Consider the following 14,818-nt stretch of genomic DNA (forward strand, 5'->3'; position numbering starts at 1 on the left):
TAAATAAATAAAATAAAATAAATTTTTAAAAGATTTTTTCTTTTGGTTCTTTCCTCCCCACCACCCACCCCTCACCCTGCCCCATCTTTAGTGAGTGTTCTTTTTACTTTTGCTTTTTTACTTAATTTTTTTCATACAATATACTTTTATCATGTTTCCCCTCCCGGAACCCCTTCCAGATCCTCCTCACCTCCCTACCCAACCCTTCATGTACACTCTTTTTCTCAAAAAAAAAAAAAAAAAAAAAAAAAAAAAAAAAAAAAAACCTCAAAAATCAAAATCAAAGCAAGCAAATAAATAACAATAAGACAAAATGTCATAATGAAACAAAAATCCCACAGAAAAACAAAAAACTTGGAGTCCATTTTGTGTTGGCCAACTACTCCTGGGCTTGGGGTGGGAGTGATACGACATTCCATTGGAGAAAACTGATTTTCCTGTTCCTAGCAGGTAGCAATTGCAAATGGAATCTTGGTTATGGATGGAACTTTGCATCTACTTCTGCTTTTCAGTGGTGGGCTTGAACTGGTGCAGGTCTTGCAGGTGCAATTGCAGTTTTTGAGTTCATATTTACCTCCATCTTGTGTCTGGAAGACTGTTTCCTTGGAATCACTTCCACTTTCCTGCTTCCCTTGGAGTCCACCACTTCCTGCTAATACAATCTGTCTGCCTCCTCCTCCGAATAGATCCCTGATCCTGGGCGGGTGGAGCATGATAAAGACATCCCATTTAAGACCAAGTGGTCCAAAACCTCTCACTCTCTGCTCATGGTCTAGCTGTGGGTTTCTGTGTTAATTGTGGGAAGGTTTTCAATGACAGATCACTAAGGGTGTGTGTGTGTGTGTGTGTGTGTGTGTGTGTGTGTGTGTGTGTGTGTGTGTCTTAAACCTGGAGCCTCACACGTGGCCTCAGCATTGTTTTCCTAAGCTACATCACCACCAGTCTGCCTGATTTTATTTTTTTTTTTGAGGTGGGGGATCTTGCTATACTGTCCTGGCTGGTCTAGAACTCCCAAACTCAAGTGAACCTCCACCTAATCCTCAAAGTAGCTGGAACTATAAGCACAGGTTCTGTGTAGCCCAGGATGATTAGGGACTTTCATCCCAAGTGCTGAGATTAACAGACATGCTCCACAGTGCCTGGCTTGTTCTTAGCGTTATTTACAGTTTAGGATGAATTCTATTTTAGGAAACAGCCTGTGTGCCCTTGTAAAGCATGACTAATCCATACGCATCAATTGGGTGGGGCTGGTAAGAGAAGTCCAAACCCTCTAAATTGTTACTGGATTGGATCTCACATTCTCTCAGTTCCAGAAAAGGGGTTTCTTAAAAATCTCTACCATGGCCACAGACCAGAAACAACCCCAAAACCCTATGGAAGATGGATGGTTAAATAAATCCAGTATCACACACACACACAGGATGTGGTAGAGCACTCCCCTACCACACACAAGGTCCTGGGTTCAAAGCCTCAGAACAACAACCCATATACCTAGTGTTCTCTGTTAGAAGTGGAGCTTGTCTTTTGAAGCCTCATTCTCCTGCATCCTAATATCCCAGCCTTGTCTAATACGCTTTATTAAAAAAAATAAGTAAAAATGCAGTACCCCCAACAACAGAAGACTTCTCAACAGTAAATTAGAGCTAGCATTGAACATGACTTGACTGTTTCTTGGGTGCATTACATGAAAGACGCCAAACCCAGAAATGTTCATCTGCACAACTCTTCTTAAGTGATGTCCTAGAAAAGAGGAAAACGGCAGAGATGGAAACAGATGCATGGTTTCCCGGATTAACTTAACTAGCGTGGCAGAAACCTCTAGGCGTAGCAAACTACACCTGCCTCCTTGTCGGCACGACTGATCACATGATCCCATACACCAAAAAGAGCACATCTTTCTGTATGTGAAATAACTAAAAATTATTTGTAATTATTATGAAATAATTTAAATTAAACTTTCTTTCCCATGTGAACACCTTGCCATTGCTCTCTTCAGATACTATCTGTAGATTTTAAATATATTTTAAAGGTTTGTTTATTTTTTTATTTATTCTTCTCTCACATATTTCATCCTAACCTCAGTTTCCCCTCCCTCCTCTCCTCCCAGGTTCTCCTCCCCCAAATCCACTCCTGTTTCTCTTCAGAAAAGAGCAGGCCTCCCAAGGACATCAACCAAACATGACATATCAAGTTGCAATTAGACTAGACACATGCCCTCATATTAAAGCTGGATGAGGCAACCCAGTAGGAGGAAAAGGGGTCCAAAAAGCAAGCAAAAGAGTGAGAGACAGCCCCACTCCCAAAGAACACCAGGCTATACAACCATAGTGCATATGCAAAGGGTTCAGTATCTGTGAGCACCTATAAGCCCAGGTTACTTGATTCTGTGTGTTTTCTTGTGACCCCAACCCAGCAACATTCTACAGATGGGCTCATAAAGCCTATACACTCCGAATTGGGACAGGACATCCCTTGTGCCACCATGACTATCACTCTGGCCAGCTGCCAGCATTGTGGTCCCAGAGGCATCAGTGGTCTCGGGGTCTCGGATCCCATGCCCAGTGAGTCTCCCCACTTCCACTTCAGCTCTCTCCGGACTTCTCCTGCCTCCTGTTCAGCTGTGTATCACAGTCTTGCCTGAACCCTCATCCTGCACTTCATCCCTCCCTTTGTCTTTGGATCTGTCCTCTGGCAGTCCCCAGTGACAGATGAACCCCACTCTACCTTCTCCACATGACCCCTCAGCTGTCTGAGGATTGTTGAGGGGATCGCATGGTTCTGTGGTCACACTAAACCCACAGGAAATTCACCAGTGCCCCTCAGGCATCCTCCTGCACCCCCCTGTTTTTACATTGTGAACTATGTCCTACATTCAGAAGAATGTGTGAAATGTCTGTTTATAGGCTGGAGAATAATCAAAATGAGAACGCCCACAAAAACCACCACTTGGGGTAAGAAGTAGGGCACTGCTGCTTCAGAGATGCCTCCTGGGTCCTTTGGCAATGACTTACCCCTCCCCAAATCTCCTCCCTCATCTTGGCAACCATTCTCCTGTCACTGTATGACCCTTCCATTGCAGTAGATACGGTGGTTTTTTTTTTTTTAACCTTGGAAATAGAGTCCTAGCCTGTATCACATTTCTGAACAGGTTGAATGTCCCTAATCCAAAAATCTGACATTCAAAATGCATCAAAATACGATTTCTTTAAAATATCACAAGTGGAAAATTCCACACCTACCTTCCTGGGATGCATTGCAGTCAAAAAGCAGGCACTGTGAAATATGATAGATATTTCAGGTTATTGTGTACTATATATATGGAGCATAAGTGAATTTTGTGTCTGAACTTGGGTCCCGTCCCCAGGATATTTCACTGGCATATACAAATATTGAAGAATCTGAAAATATCCAAAGTTCAAAACACTTCTTGCCCCAAGCATTTTGAATAAGGTATACTCAATCTGTGTTATCAAACTCAAATTTGAGAGCAGTCATAGTTTATTTATGCTATGGTTTGGTGCTCTGATGTGTAAGTGTACCCAAATATGTCATCACTAATAAAATGACAAATACCTCGGGTTAGTAGAGTGCTTGCCTAAGATTCGTGAAGCCTTTAGTTTGATTCCACATGAGCTGGGAATGGTGGCACACATCTGTAATACTATCACTTGGGAGCTGAAATCATCCATGAATGTGACCAGGACGCAGCTCCTGCCATGCAGAAGTCAGACTGATGGCATAACAACTCCTGGGTATCAGGCTGAGGCTCCTTTCTGGTCCATTTGGGTATGACATTGCTGTCAGAGGAAAAAGGTCCAACTAATTTAGTTGACAGTTCTTGGCTGCTTTTATTTGCAACACTCATTCCATGCAGCTCAGAGTTCTAATGGGTCTCAATAATAAAAGCATGGAGTCAGATATAGGGGGAAATGCAGAGAGATCAGAGACGAAGGAGCAAACCACAGCCACCTTACCTACTCAGCTTCCCAGATGAAAAGAGACTGAGCTGCTGTCTCCTCCCACCTTATCACTTCCTCTCTCCACCCAGCCATATCACTTCCTGTCTGTTGGTACAGACCTCCAGACCTCTGTGGTTAACTAGTGGCTAACTCTGCTCTCTGACCTTCAGGCATGCTTTATTTGTACAAACAAGATACCAGCACAGTTCCATAAATCTGAACCAGTGTTCAGGCAGGCTATGCAGAAGAACTATGTCTTACCTACAGAGGTGCAGAAAGGGAATGGCCATTTATAAGTTATTTTTCTTGTGAGTCAGGTGCAAGGAAGCAGAATAATAGACAATAATGTTAACCTCTGGGACCACAAGCCAAAATAGAAATAGGTGTTTCCTCTTTGCAAGTTAGCAGGAGTGGGGATGGGGGTGGAGCAGATTGAGAGTCTTGGCTTAGGGCACAAACAACTTGGTGGTGATATGCCACTTATCACAGAGCAGCGCAATGTGACCTCCACAAACACATAGCCAACAGGAATGGACACTGGACATTTTCCAAGAGAGTAGAACATGTACATTTCTTTTAACCTGGGATCTATACTTCTGAACCACACCCAAGAGGACTCTTATACATGAACACTATAAAGACATCTTTTCTGTGTCTGCTAGTTCTCAAAATAGTCCTCCATTCAAAAGAGTCATATATTGAGTGCCCTGTTGTGTCTCTTCGAGGCACATTCTGAGGGACAATAGTCTGGTCTCATACTATTTTTTGAGTAGCATATTTTGCCATAGACACCTTCTCTTGTGTCTCTCTTTGTTTCTGTCTATTTGAACATCTTACCTTTCTTTTCAAAAGATACCTGGGACCTCTTTGGGTATGCCTCCCAACTTCCATATAGTCTCTCTCTTCCCATTCAAAGCTAAGGTTCTCTGCAGAATGAGTTGTCTCCTTTTCTGCTCTGGAGGTGTACATTAATGTAAGCCATTTGATTTGCATGTGCAAAGCCCTGGGCTTAATCCCCAGAACACATATATACATGCATACACACCTACATAAAATTATCTTCCAATTTGCCTACCCTCAGGCATTGGAGTAAGACAATTCCTTTAAAGGGATGAGAAGTTTGCTCTGGCTCACAGTTTAAGGGGATACATCCACCATGGCAGCAACTCAGCTCCGTGACAATGAGAAGACATCTCGGTGACCCAGAAAGCACAGATGAGTCAGGAAATGGGGGTGGGCTATGAATTTTAAGGCCCCCTAGCCACCCACCCAGGGATCCACTTCCTCCAGCTAGGCCCTACCTCCCAAAGGGTCCACAGGCTCCCAGAACAGCACCACCACCAAGGATTCAAATACATGGGCAAGCTTAGAGAGGACATGCTCCATCTAAACCAGAACATTTCGGTCCTCGCCCCACAGACTCCACACTATCTCATAATACACATTCAGTTCAACTTTTAAAATCCCACTAGTTTTAAAAACCTCAACACTAAAACTTTTTTTTTTCTTTTTTGTTTCCCAGTACTGGGGATGAGGGAATTCAAACCATCCTCCGTGAGCTTGCCAATGGCTCAACAGGGATTTCAAACACTTAAATTTGATGGTATCTCTCCCTGCTTTGAAAAGTGACATTTTCCACCACATTTAGGAAGGGAAAAAATTCCATTAATGTCAGCAATTGGGAACACTTGTCCTTTATCAAAGAAAGGGGGTAGCATCATGAATTTCAATAACTCCTTAGAAGAATTTGCTGTGTGGTGACAGCAAGCCTCCTGGTAGAGAGGACTCGCAGGGTCATTCTCCAGCTTTGCTCCAAGGACACTGGGTTTCCAGTCCAGCAGACATGCAGCTGGGAAGTTATTCTCCCCTAACAATAAGGGAAAAGCTGGGAAAACCAAAGAATGGCTTTGATGGGCTCATTAGCAGGCTTGCATGAAGAAAGCATCTCTAGACTTGAGAATACAAACAGAAAAACCTTCCAAAACAGAAAAGGGGAAGGGGGTGAAAAAACTGGACTTCAGGATCTAAGAACCGTGGAGCACCAGGATGAGAAGACGGGAACAGACACAATATTTAAAACAAAACAAAACAAAAAATACATCTTAAACTCCCTTAAGTTAATGTCAGAGCTGGGCGTTGGTGGCGCACGCCTTTAATCCCAGCACTCCGGAGGAGAGGCAGGTGGATCTCTGTGAGTTCTAGGCCAGCCTGGTCTCCAGAGCTAGTGCCAGGATAGGCTCCAAAGCTACATAGAGAAACCCTGTCTCGAAAAAAAAAAAAAAAAAAAAAGAAAGAAAAAAAAAGTTAATGTCAGAGATTAAGCTATATATCTAACAAGTTTAATAAATAGAAAAGTATTAATCCCAGCACTTGGGAGACAGAGGCAGGTGGACCTCTGTAAGTTTGAGGCCAGCCTGATCTACAGAGCAAGTTCTAGGACAGCAAGGACTGTTACATAGAGCAACCCTGCCTGGAAAGCCATAAATAAATAAATAAATAAATAAATAAATAAATAAATAAATAAGCAGTAAATAAATAGCCGGGCATTGGTGGCGCATGTCTTTAATCTCAGCACTCAGGAGGCAGAGGCAGGCAGATCTCTGTGAGTTTGAGGCCAGCCTGGTCTCCAGAGCGAGTGCCAGGATAGGCTCCAAAGCTACACAGAGAAACCCTGTCTCAAAAAACCAAATAAATAAATAAACAGAAAAGTGGAAAAGTACAAAGCATGAAAGCTGCGTCTAGGAATACTATGGTCAAACTTGAGAATGGCTTTTCATGCCTTGACAGAGCACAAAGGAAGAAAATCAATTTAGGGGCTCAGCATTAAGAATTCCCTTGGACTTCTCTTCACAACCCAGGCAAGGGGTTGGCATACACTGAGAAATGGGTAAGTAGAAACCAGCCAAAGCTTCTAGAGTTCTTGTTCTTGATTTCTCAGATACGTAAGTTTATTGAACAATGATATATTTGATTATATGTGTTTGTGTGTGTGCATATGCACTCCTTTACCATAGGTAAAGACAATGACAACAGTCCTACAAGGGACAGAAGAAGGGGCATGGCATGGCATGGTGGGGTATACCTGTCATCCTAGCACCCAGAAGGCAAACACAAGAGAATCATGTCTGAAGCCAACCTGGGCTACACAATAAAATAATGTCTGGGAAGCAAGGGTCAACACATAGTGAGAGTTGCTCTGTGTCTATGGTGGAGGCTGCTGGTCTGTCCATCAGGAAGCCTCTTATAGATGCATCCAAAATCACCTGGCATTTGATGGGGGCAGATGCCAGAGTCAGTTTGCATATTAGCTACTGGCAAAGCTGCATTACTCCATTTTAATCAATCAGTTGTGAATGAACTATCCTGCTCACCCAGGTTTGGGAACTTGCACACCTCTGAGAACTAACTGACCTGATAGCTACTCACTTTATGCTACATCTGCGGCATGAATTATTCAACGAAAACTTGGACATTTCTGACCAGATCAGACCTGATGTTTTCACTCCTTCTTGTGTGTGTGTGGGGGGGGGAGCTCGGGGAGTGGGGAGACAACCAGCCAGGTGCTAGCTTTCATTCTTTGTGGTCACAAATCACAAATCAAGTACATCCTTACACAGCACCCCAGCAGTGACCCAAGGTTCCAGGCCTTCTCAGATGTTCCTCGTCTGGTCTCATCCCAAGCTCCAGAGATTCCTTAACAAAGGAAAGGCAAGTAGTTCTGGTGGACACTGGGTCAGGCCTTTAGGGATTTGTTGTTTCGTTTTTTAAGACAAGGCTGACCTAGAACTCCTGGGACAGAGTGACCTTCCTGCCTCAGCCTGCCAGTGTGACACTGCAGACCTGAGCCACCGTGACCAGATCGGAAGAATCCCTTGAGTGACCTAAATTTCTGATGTGTCGCTGCCATACTTTAACTTCTACCGTTGATTGCTGATTTTCCTATGTCCTCATTATGGCGCTGGCAATTTCCGTGAGAATGTGGAAAGACAAACCCTGTCTGTGTGTCTACAGTCTGGTTACAAGTAAGTTCTTGAAACTGAAGCATGTTTTCTCTGATCTGAGCCAAGAGCTTGAGTCTGAAGCTAGCATGCAATGGGTACCATTGACAAATTAACAGGACCGGAAAGATCTGGAAGAAAGAAGAGGTTTGTGTGTCCTGAGCTGAATTTCAGTTCCCCCTCCTGGATCCATTGGAGAGGCTGGTTTTTTGCAAAGCTCTTCCTAGGGTTGTGCACTTGGGTGTCAGCTATCCAGATAACTAAGAAGAGAATCTGGATGTGCAGCTCCAGTCTCCGCTCCTCGTGGCTCTAGGAGAGTATCTATCACTAGGAACTGTCCAGATCCTAGTCAAACGTTTACAGACACCAGGGCAGCATGTGGGAATGGTAAATGTGTCTCTGAGGCTCAGCGGTCATATTGAACCAGAAAGTGAAGCAGAGCCCGATGGTGCTGGCCACTGAGTTGGGGTTTAGTTGTTGCTCTGTGTTCTGGCAGGACTAGGGACCAAATCTAGGACTTTGCATGTGCTGGGTGTGCACTCTTCCCCTGATCCTCAGCCCCTTTCTCTTTTTATTTTGAGGCAGAATCTAAGCCACCCAGACTGCTCTTGAACTAACTCTGTAATTCAGGCAGGTTTAAGATTTTATGATCTTCTTGCCTCAGCCTCCTGAGTATGTGGAAAGGGAAATGGACTATCCAAAGAATAGTCATTCAGGGCAATAGCCATTGCTGTCTTCCTCCCACCCTGCGAAGCTCTATCTCCAACGAGCACTCTTCTGACTACCCTACAGGAAGTGGGTCCATACAAGGGCCCAGTGCCAGCTTTGGGAGATGAGGAAGAGATAAAGGAAAGTTAGAATGGTGCCAGGCATCTGCTGCCATTAATGCCCACAACTCCACAGCTGCTTCCCTCCCTCCCTTCCTTCTCTTCCTTCATCTTCTTTAGACAGGGTCTCACTATGGAACCACGGCTGATCTTGAATTCTCCATTCTCCCTTCTCAGCTTCCCAAGTGCAGGAATTACAGGCATGTACCACCACAGTTAGTCTAATCCAGCTTGATGAGGATACTGGATAACCCATTGCCTGCCTTGGGGAGCTGGCTTGGGGGCTGAGGTCCTCAGAAGAGGATCACAAGGAGACAATTTGTAGATCAGCACCAAGGACAGCAATCAGCGTGACCCTTGAGGAGACTCCTAGATGTCAGGTGTTCAGCCTGAAGGCCCTTCTTACCAACACCAAAGATAGAGATGTGGCTGGTGCCTTGTGAGACCATGTCCCTTTCTCCTTGGCATAGCTAGAACTCCATTGCCACTCCTTAAGAACTAGGAAGCCAAACATTGGTGTGAATGAACGCACACACACAAAGGGGAGGGATGGGCAACCTCCCTGGAAAGAAATATACAATGTGCACCGACCCCCAATGGTGAACCAGTCTCCAGAGTGGTTCTGTGAAGGTTGATCTTCAGGGACCTCCATGGCCACATGGTTCTCTTATTTGGAAGATCAAGGTGTCCCTTAGTGAAGGGGCTGCTTGGAGACTATGCAAAGCACAGTTTTCAGGAAGGGGAGCTGGTGGCTTGTCACTGGCAGCACCAGCCACAGCCAGTCTTGCATCTCACTGGCTGTGCAAATGTAGGCAAATCCCCCGGGCTCTCCAAATACCTGGGTCAATGATATAAACTAAGACTACCTCTAGATGAGTGAAGTAACACATGTAAGATACCAGGAGAGTCCCCACCAGCAACACAAACACACACAATCCTCAAATAGCCTTACCCGGTCCAACAGGGTAGGCACTCGGAAACTGGGATTTGAATAAAACATTTGTTAAAGAATAATAAACTCCACAAGGCTGACAGGGGTTTGTGGAAGTCAGCTGATGCCCTGCCTGGGAGAAGGGTGCTGTAGTTTGGATATGATTTGGTTGTTCCCCCAAAAGATGTGTGTGAGTGGGACTTCTAAGAGGTAGGAGCTGGTGGGAGTTCCCTTGGTCACAAGGACCCTATCATCAGAAGAGAGAAGTCAGCTCTCTGGAGAGGGTTGAGCCCCCACTCCAGAGCTCTTCCCTTTTTCTCTCCACGGAGTGACTGACTACTTGTCCCAGTTACTCCAGCTGTCAGGGGCCACTACTGGATTCTGAAATGCCTGCCTCTGTCACAGCATTCAGGAGCTGGGGTGCAGCCGGCACACCTGCCACACCCCCTGAAGAACTGGATGTACAGTCTGGGTCACTCAGGAGCAGACATTTGTGACCACCGGGAACTGATCCTTGTGGGTAGATGGCGTCACCAGGTCTGTCCTCACCACAGAGCCAATTCCTGCCTGCACACATTCCAGGTGGGCGGGTCCAAGGCGGTAGCTTTTCAGCAGCTAAGTGGAAACCATCACCAGCTGTTTAGGAGCCCAGGCAGTTGGAATCCGGGCTGCAGGGACTCCAAGAACTGCAAAGGAGTAGGTGCAGATGGGTTGCGCTAAGAGGTTGGGTTGGGGTTTGGAAATGCACACTGAGCTGTTTGGGAGCAGCCTCGGGGATCCTAACCTGAGCACTGTCGGAAGTCAGCTATGGATAGTGTTGGGCCCTAGGGTGGTGCCAGGCCAGGTCATATCACCGGGCAACCCTCACTCGGGTGTGGAATCGCCGCTCGAAGCTGATGCTTTTCCAGGAGTCCTCAATGCTGCAGCAACCCTTGGCTCTCTACTTCTGTATTCCTGTTGCTACCTCAGCCTACACTAGTGAAAGCGGCCAAGGAAAGACCCCTGAGACGAGCCTTTACTGGACTTGGCCTTGCAACACCAGGGAGGTAGCACAGAAGAGTCTCACTGCCTTTCCATTGCCTTGGCCCTTAGTACCAATCACAGCAGGCTCTCCACCCAGGAAGCGCCCCCCTGTGGCCGAAGTAGAAATGGTTCTTCAAGTCTATGATTACTAAAGTTTAGAGCAGTTCCAAATAGCCCTGGGGGAGGGGGACAGGCATCTGTGGAAGGCGCAAGTCCTCTGGCGATGGCATAGGGTACTGTGAGGTGCTGTCACAGGAGGCTCCAGCCCAGTGTGGTGGTGCCGCCCCTGGGCAGGCGGTTCTGGGCTAAATCTGAAAGTTAGCTGAATGTAAGCAAGTAAGCAGTGTTCCTCCATGACCTATGCTTCAGTCGCCAGCTGAATTCCTGTCCTGGCTTCCCTTGATAATGGATTTTAACCTGTGAAAACAAACGTTTTCTTCCAAGAACATAGGGTATTGCTGTGCTAGACATGACTGTGCAGGTATTCGGGGAAGACTGTGGAAGCATTTAGAACTTTGCACTGGCTGTGCTGGAGCTTAATAGGCTAACAGGAGCTCTGAAAATGTGTTTCAGAGGGAAGCTTGAGAGACCAACAAAGACTCTTCTGGGGCCATTTATGTGACTTTTTTTATTAAGAATCTGAAAGTGGAGCCGGGCATTGGTGGCACACACCTTTATTCCCAGCACTGGGAGGCAGAGAGGATATAACCTTGGTTGCAGTGGAGACCACAGTATGTTGTCGATTCCCAAGCTGTGGGGTGACCACCAAGAGCAACAGCAGGTGTGGAGTGGAGCTGCCTGAACCTGCTGGACAATCTGTGTGTGCTACGATGGCTGAGCCACAGAAATGGGATTTCCCAAGCTCTTTGGAGCCCAGAAGACAATGACTGAGTCTAAGATGCTGGGACCTGGGCTATAGGATTCGACCTACACTGCTGGATTGTAGCTCTGCTATGATTCTTTTCTCCTGGAGTAAGAAAATTTTTAACTGTTTTTGCTTTTGTTTATTTTATTTTATTTTACATGAGCCCACAATTAAGAAATTTTGGATTTTAAAAGAGACCTTGGATTTTTTTTAAGTTTTTGAATTTTCTAAAAGACTGCAGGAATTTTAAAAAGCAAGTTGGTAAGCAGCACCCCTACATGGTCTCTGCTTCAGTTTCTGCTTCCGGGGTCCTGCCTCAGCTTCCTTCAGCAGATATAGTAAGCCACATAAACCTTCCCCCCACTCCCATCCCCCACCCCCCCATCCCCTCACCCCTGCCAAGCTGTTTCTGTTCAGTGTTGCATCACAACCACAGAGCATCACAAACTCAGAGAGTCCTATTGGTCACTGCAGCCTGGGCAACAAGGGAGGTTCCAATAGCTGCTCCTTGGGGGACACACCCCTCATCAAAGGACTTACTATCAAAACTAACTTTGATTTGGGCAAATTTTAATAATTTTAACAGTGCATTACACCTGGTCAATGCCCAGGGAGAATGGGCCCTCCCTCCTGTCTGCCTCACTTCAGTGTAGGTGCTGGTATAACAGGTGCTTTTTCTCTCAACAGATCACAGCTGGATAGAAAGCTCTGTCCACACTTTTGATTTCTCAGCTCTGGCATGTTAGCTTCCAGAAAGCAAGCCAACAGGCTCTGAGCTGGGAGCACCCATAAATCACAGAAGATGGGGACACATGAATACAAGAGTCTTCAACAGTCTAGATTTGGATGGTACTACTCATAGCGGGCTTTCAACCATGCTCACTGAGTGAATTAATGAATGAGTGGGTGAGTGAATGAGTAGATGGAGAAAGCAAGAGAAATAGGAAATGCAAGGAAGGACTTTGTTTGCTCAGCTGGTCAGGACTGCCACATCCCATAAACATGCTAACTGTCATTTTGCATAGAGAGACAGAGGGCCGGTATAGACAACCTGCTCCAATTGCGGGAACTGGGCCTGAATCCAACTGCTGGGTCATAGCTGGCCAGCCTGGGGCCTCTTGTGCTTGGTTAGAGTTGTCTATACCCAGAGCTCAGCCATTCTTCCAGTTTGGACCTGAGAATGAGATTCTACTCCTGTTGATGGAGATGGGAGACCACACCCACTCTCACCCTCCATACAAGGCTTCCTGACTGATATGAGGCTCCCTGCAAGTTACTCAAGCCCCAAGGACAAAAGAAACATAAGCTGCTGACTGAATAATGTAAACTAGCTGAATAAAACTGAGAAACCCAAGCAAGAGAAGAAGCAGGAAGCAGCCTTCAAAGATTTATGAAGCAACTGGGACAGAAATTTTTGACAGCTTGGCTTTCCCTGATTGGTCCCATTTCTCACCTTGTTTGCATCCCCACAGAGCAAGAGCTTGATGGAAAAGAAAGAGAAGACTGCCTGGAGATGGACTCAGCAGAGGCTCCACACAGGAGGCTTGTGCCCAGCCTCCCATCCGCTGTGCACAGGGAGCTCACTCTAGCCAGCATCCAGGATTTAGTTGCAAGCAAGGGGAATCATTTCTGCCTCCGCCCCTAAAAGTAGGGCTGAGGATGGGAATTCCTTCCTGCAGCTGCTTCCAGCCTTGCAGACTCCTCCAGCTCCCATTGGTGAGCTTTCTACAGACTTGCCCCGCCAGGCACAGCTCTCAGTTAACACCTGAAGTGCCGCCGAGCCCCTAGCTTCCCTGAGCCGCAACACTTCTCAGAGAAGTAAGGACTCGTGGCTAGCATCTCACTGAAAGTTCAAACCTGGTCTATTTGAATGGTCAAATTCTATGTGGCAATCTTTTAATTATTTAACACATTTAAGATTGCTATCCTGAGATTGAACACCCCCCCCCCAATGTTTGCCTACTCCATCCTTGGAGGGAGGATGGGACAAAAACATGGTTGGAGACAAAAGATGGTTCTCCACCAACCACTTCACTGTGGTGTCCCCAGGAGTGAAATCTTAACTGGTTCTGGACATGGCAGAGTGAACCTCGTGTTTCACCCCAGATAAAGATGGACTACCAATGAGCCCCTCTGCAATGAGCTGCCGTTTGTTTTTCCATGTGTACTCACACCTCCTCAGCCTAGGATGAGGAAAGTAGGAAAAATGAACCTCATCTCCCAGGTCTGAGCCAGTGAAAGGGTCTAGACCTGAACCAGCCTCCCTGGCCTTCCCACACCACAGCTGGTTACACCACAGTGAGCACAAAGGAATAAACAAAAAATTCCTTGAGTGAGAATTCAAAAGGGTGGGGGGATATGAAAAAATTGCAGAGACAGCAATGGAAAGGAAAGAATAGCCCACTCCAGGGTACTGCAAGCTTCCAAGCTCTCATGCATGCAAGTCCATGCTGAAGGGAAGTGGATACATGCAAGTCCATGCTGCAGGGAAGTAAATGCATGCAAGTCCATGCTTCAGGGAAGTGGATGCAGGCAAGTCCATGCTTCAGGGAAGTGGATGCAGGCAAGTCCATGCTGCAGGGGAGTGGATGCATGCAAGTCCATGCTTCAGGGAAGTAAATGCATGCAAGTCCATGCTTCAGGGAAGTGGATGCAGGCAAGTCCATGCTGAAGGGGAGTGGATGCATGCAAGTCCATGCTGCAGGAGAGTGGATGCATGCAAGTCCATGCTGAAGGGGAGTGGATGCATGCAAGTCCATGCTGCAGGAGAGTGGATGCATGCAAGTCCATGCTGAAGGGGAGTGGATGCATGCAAGTCCATGCTGCAGGAGAGTGGATGCATGCAAGTCCATGCTGAAGGGGAGTGGATGCATGCAAGTCCATGCTGCAGGAGAGTGGATGCATGCAAGTCCATGCTGCAGGGGAGTGGATGCATGCAAGTCTGTGCTGTAGGGAAGTGGATGCATGCAAGTCCATGCTGCAGGGGAGTGGGGTATATATGTATCTTCTGTCTGTGCAAGTGCCCACACCAGCACCAGGACTGTGAACCACTGTGCCACAGCAGTCAGCAGGTACAGTGGCTGGGTGGGCAATGCCAGTGAAGCACCTGGGACTGGCTGGAATATCTGCAAAGTTCTCATGGCTGGGACTCGGTGTGGGGAAGGCTCTTGGACATTTTGATTCTATGAGTTCCCATAGGTACCTTCTAGCTTGCT

At 46.4% G+C, this 14,818-nt stretch overlaps 1 long non-coding RNA gene across 1 annotated transcript; it reads right to left on the minus strand.

The window, feature by feature from the left end:
* Positions 1-274: 274 nt before the first annotated feature.
* Positions 275-3,793, minus strand: LOC107978184. Its single transcript, XR_004771092.1, has 4 exons — positions 3,574-3,793; positions 3,240-3,273; positions 1,607-1,740; positions 275-696 (listed from the first exon to the last, which is right to left on the minus strand). It is a non-coding gene; the product is annotated as an uncharacterized LOC107978184 (long non-coding RNA).
* Between the last annotated feature and the right edge of the window lie 11,025 nt (positions 3,794-14,818).

The sequence above is a fragment of the Cricetulus griseus genome, chromosome 8 (genome assembly GCF_003668045.3).
Source record: "Cricetulus griseus strain 17A/GY chromosome 8, alternate assembly CriGri-PICRH-1.0, whole genome shotgun sequence".
NCBI lineage: Eukaryota > Metazoa > Chordata > Mammalia > Rodentia > Cricetidae > Cricetulus > Cricetulus griseus.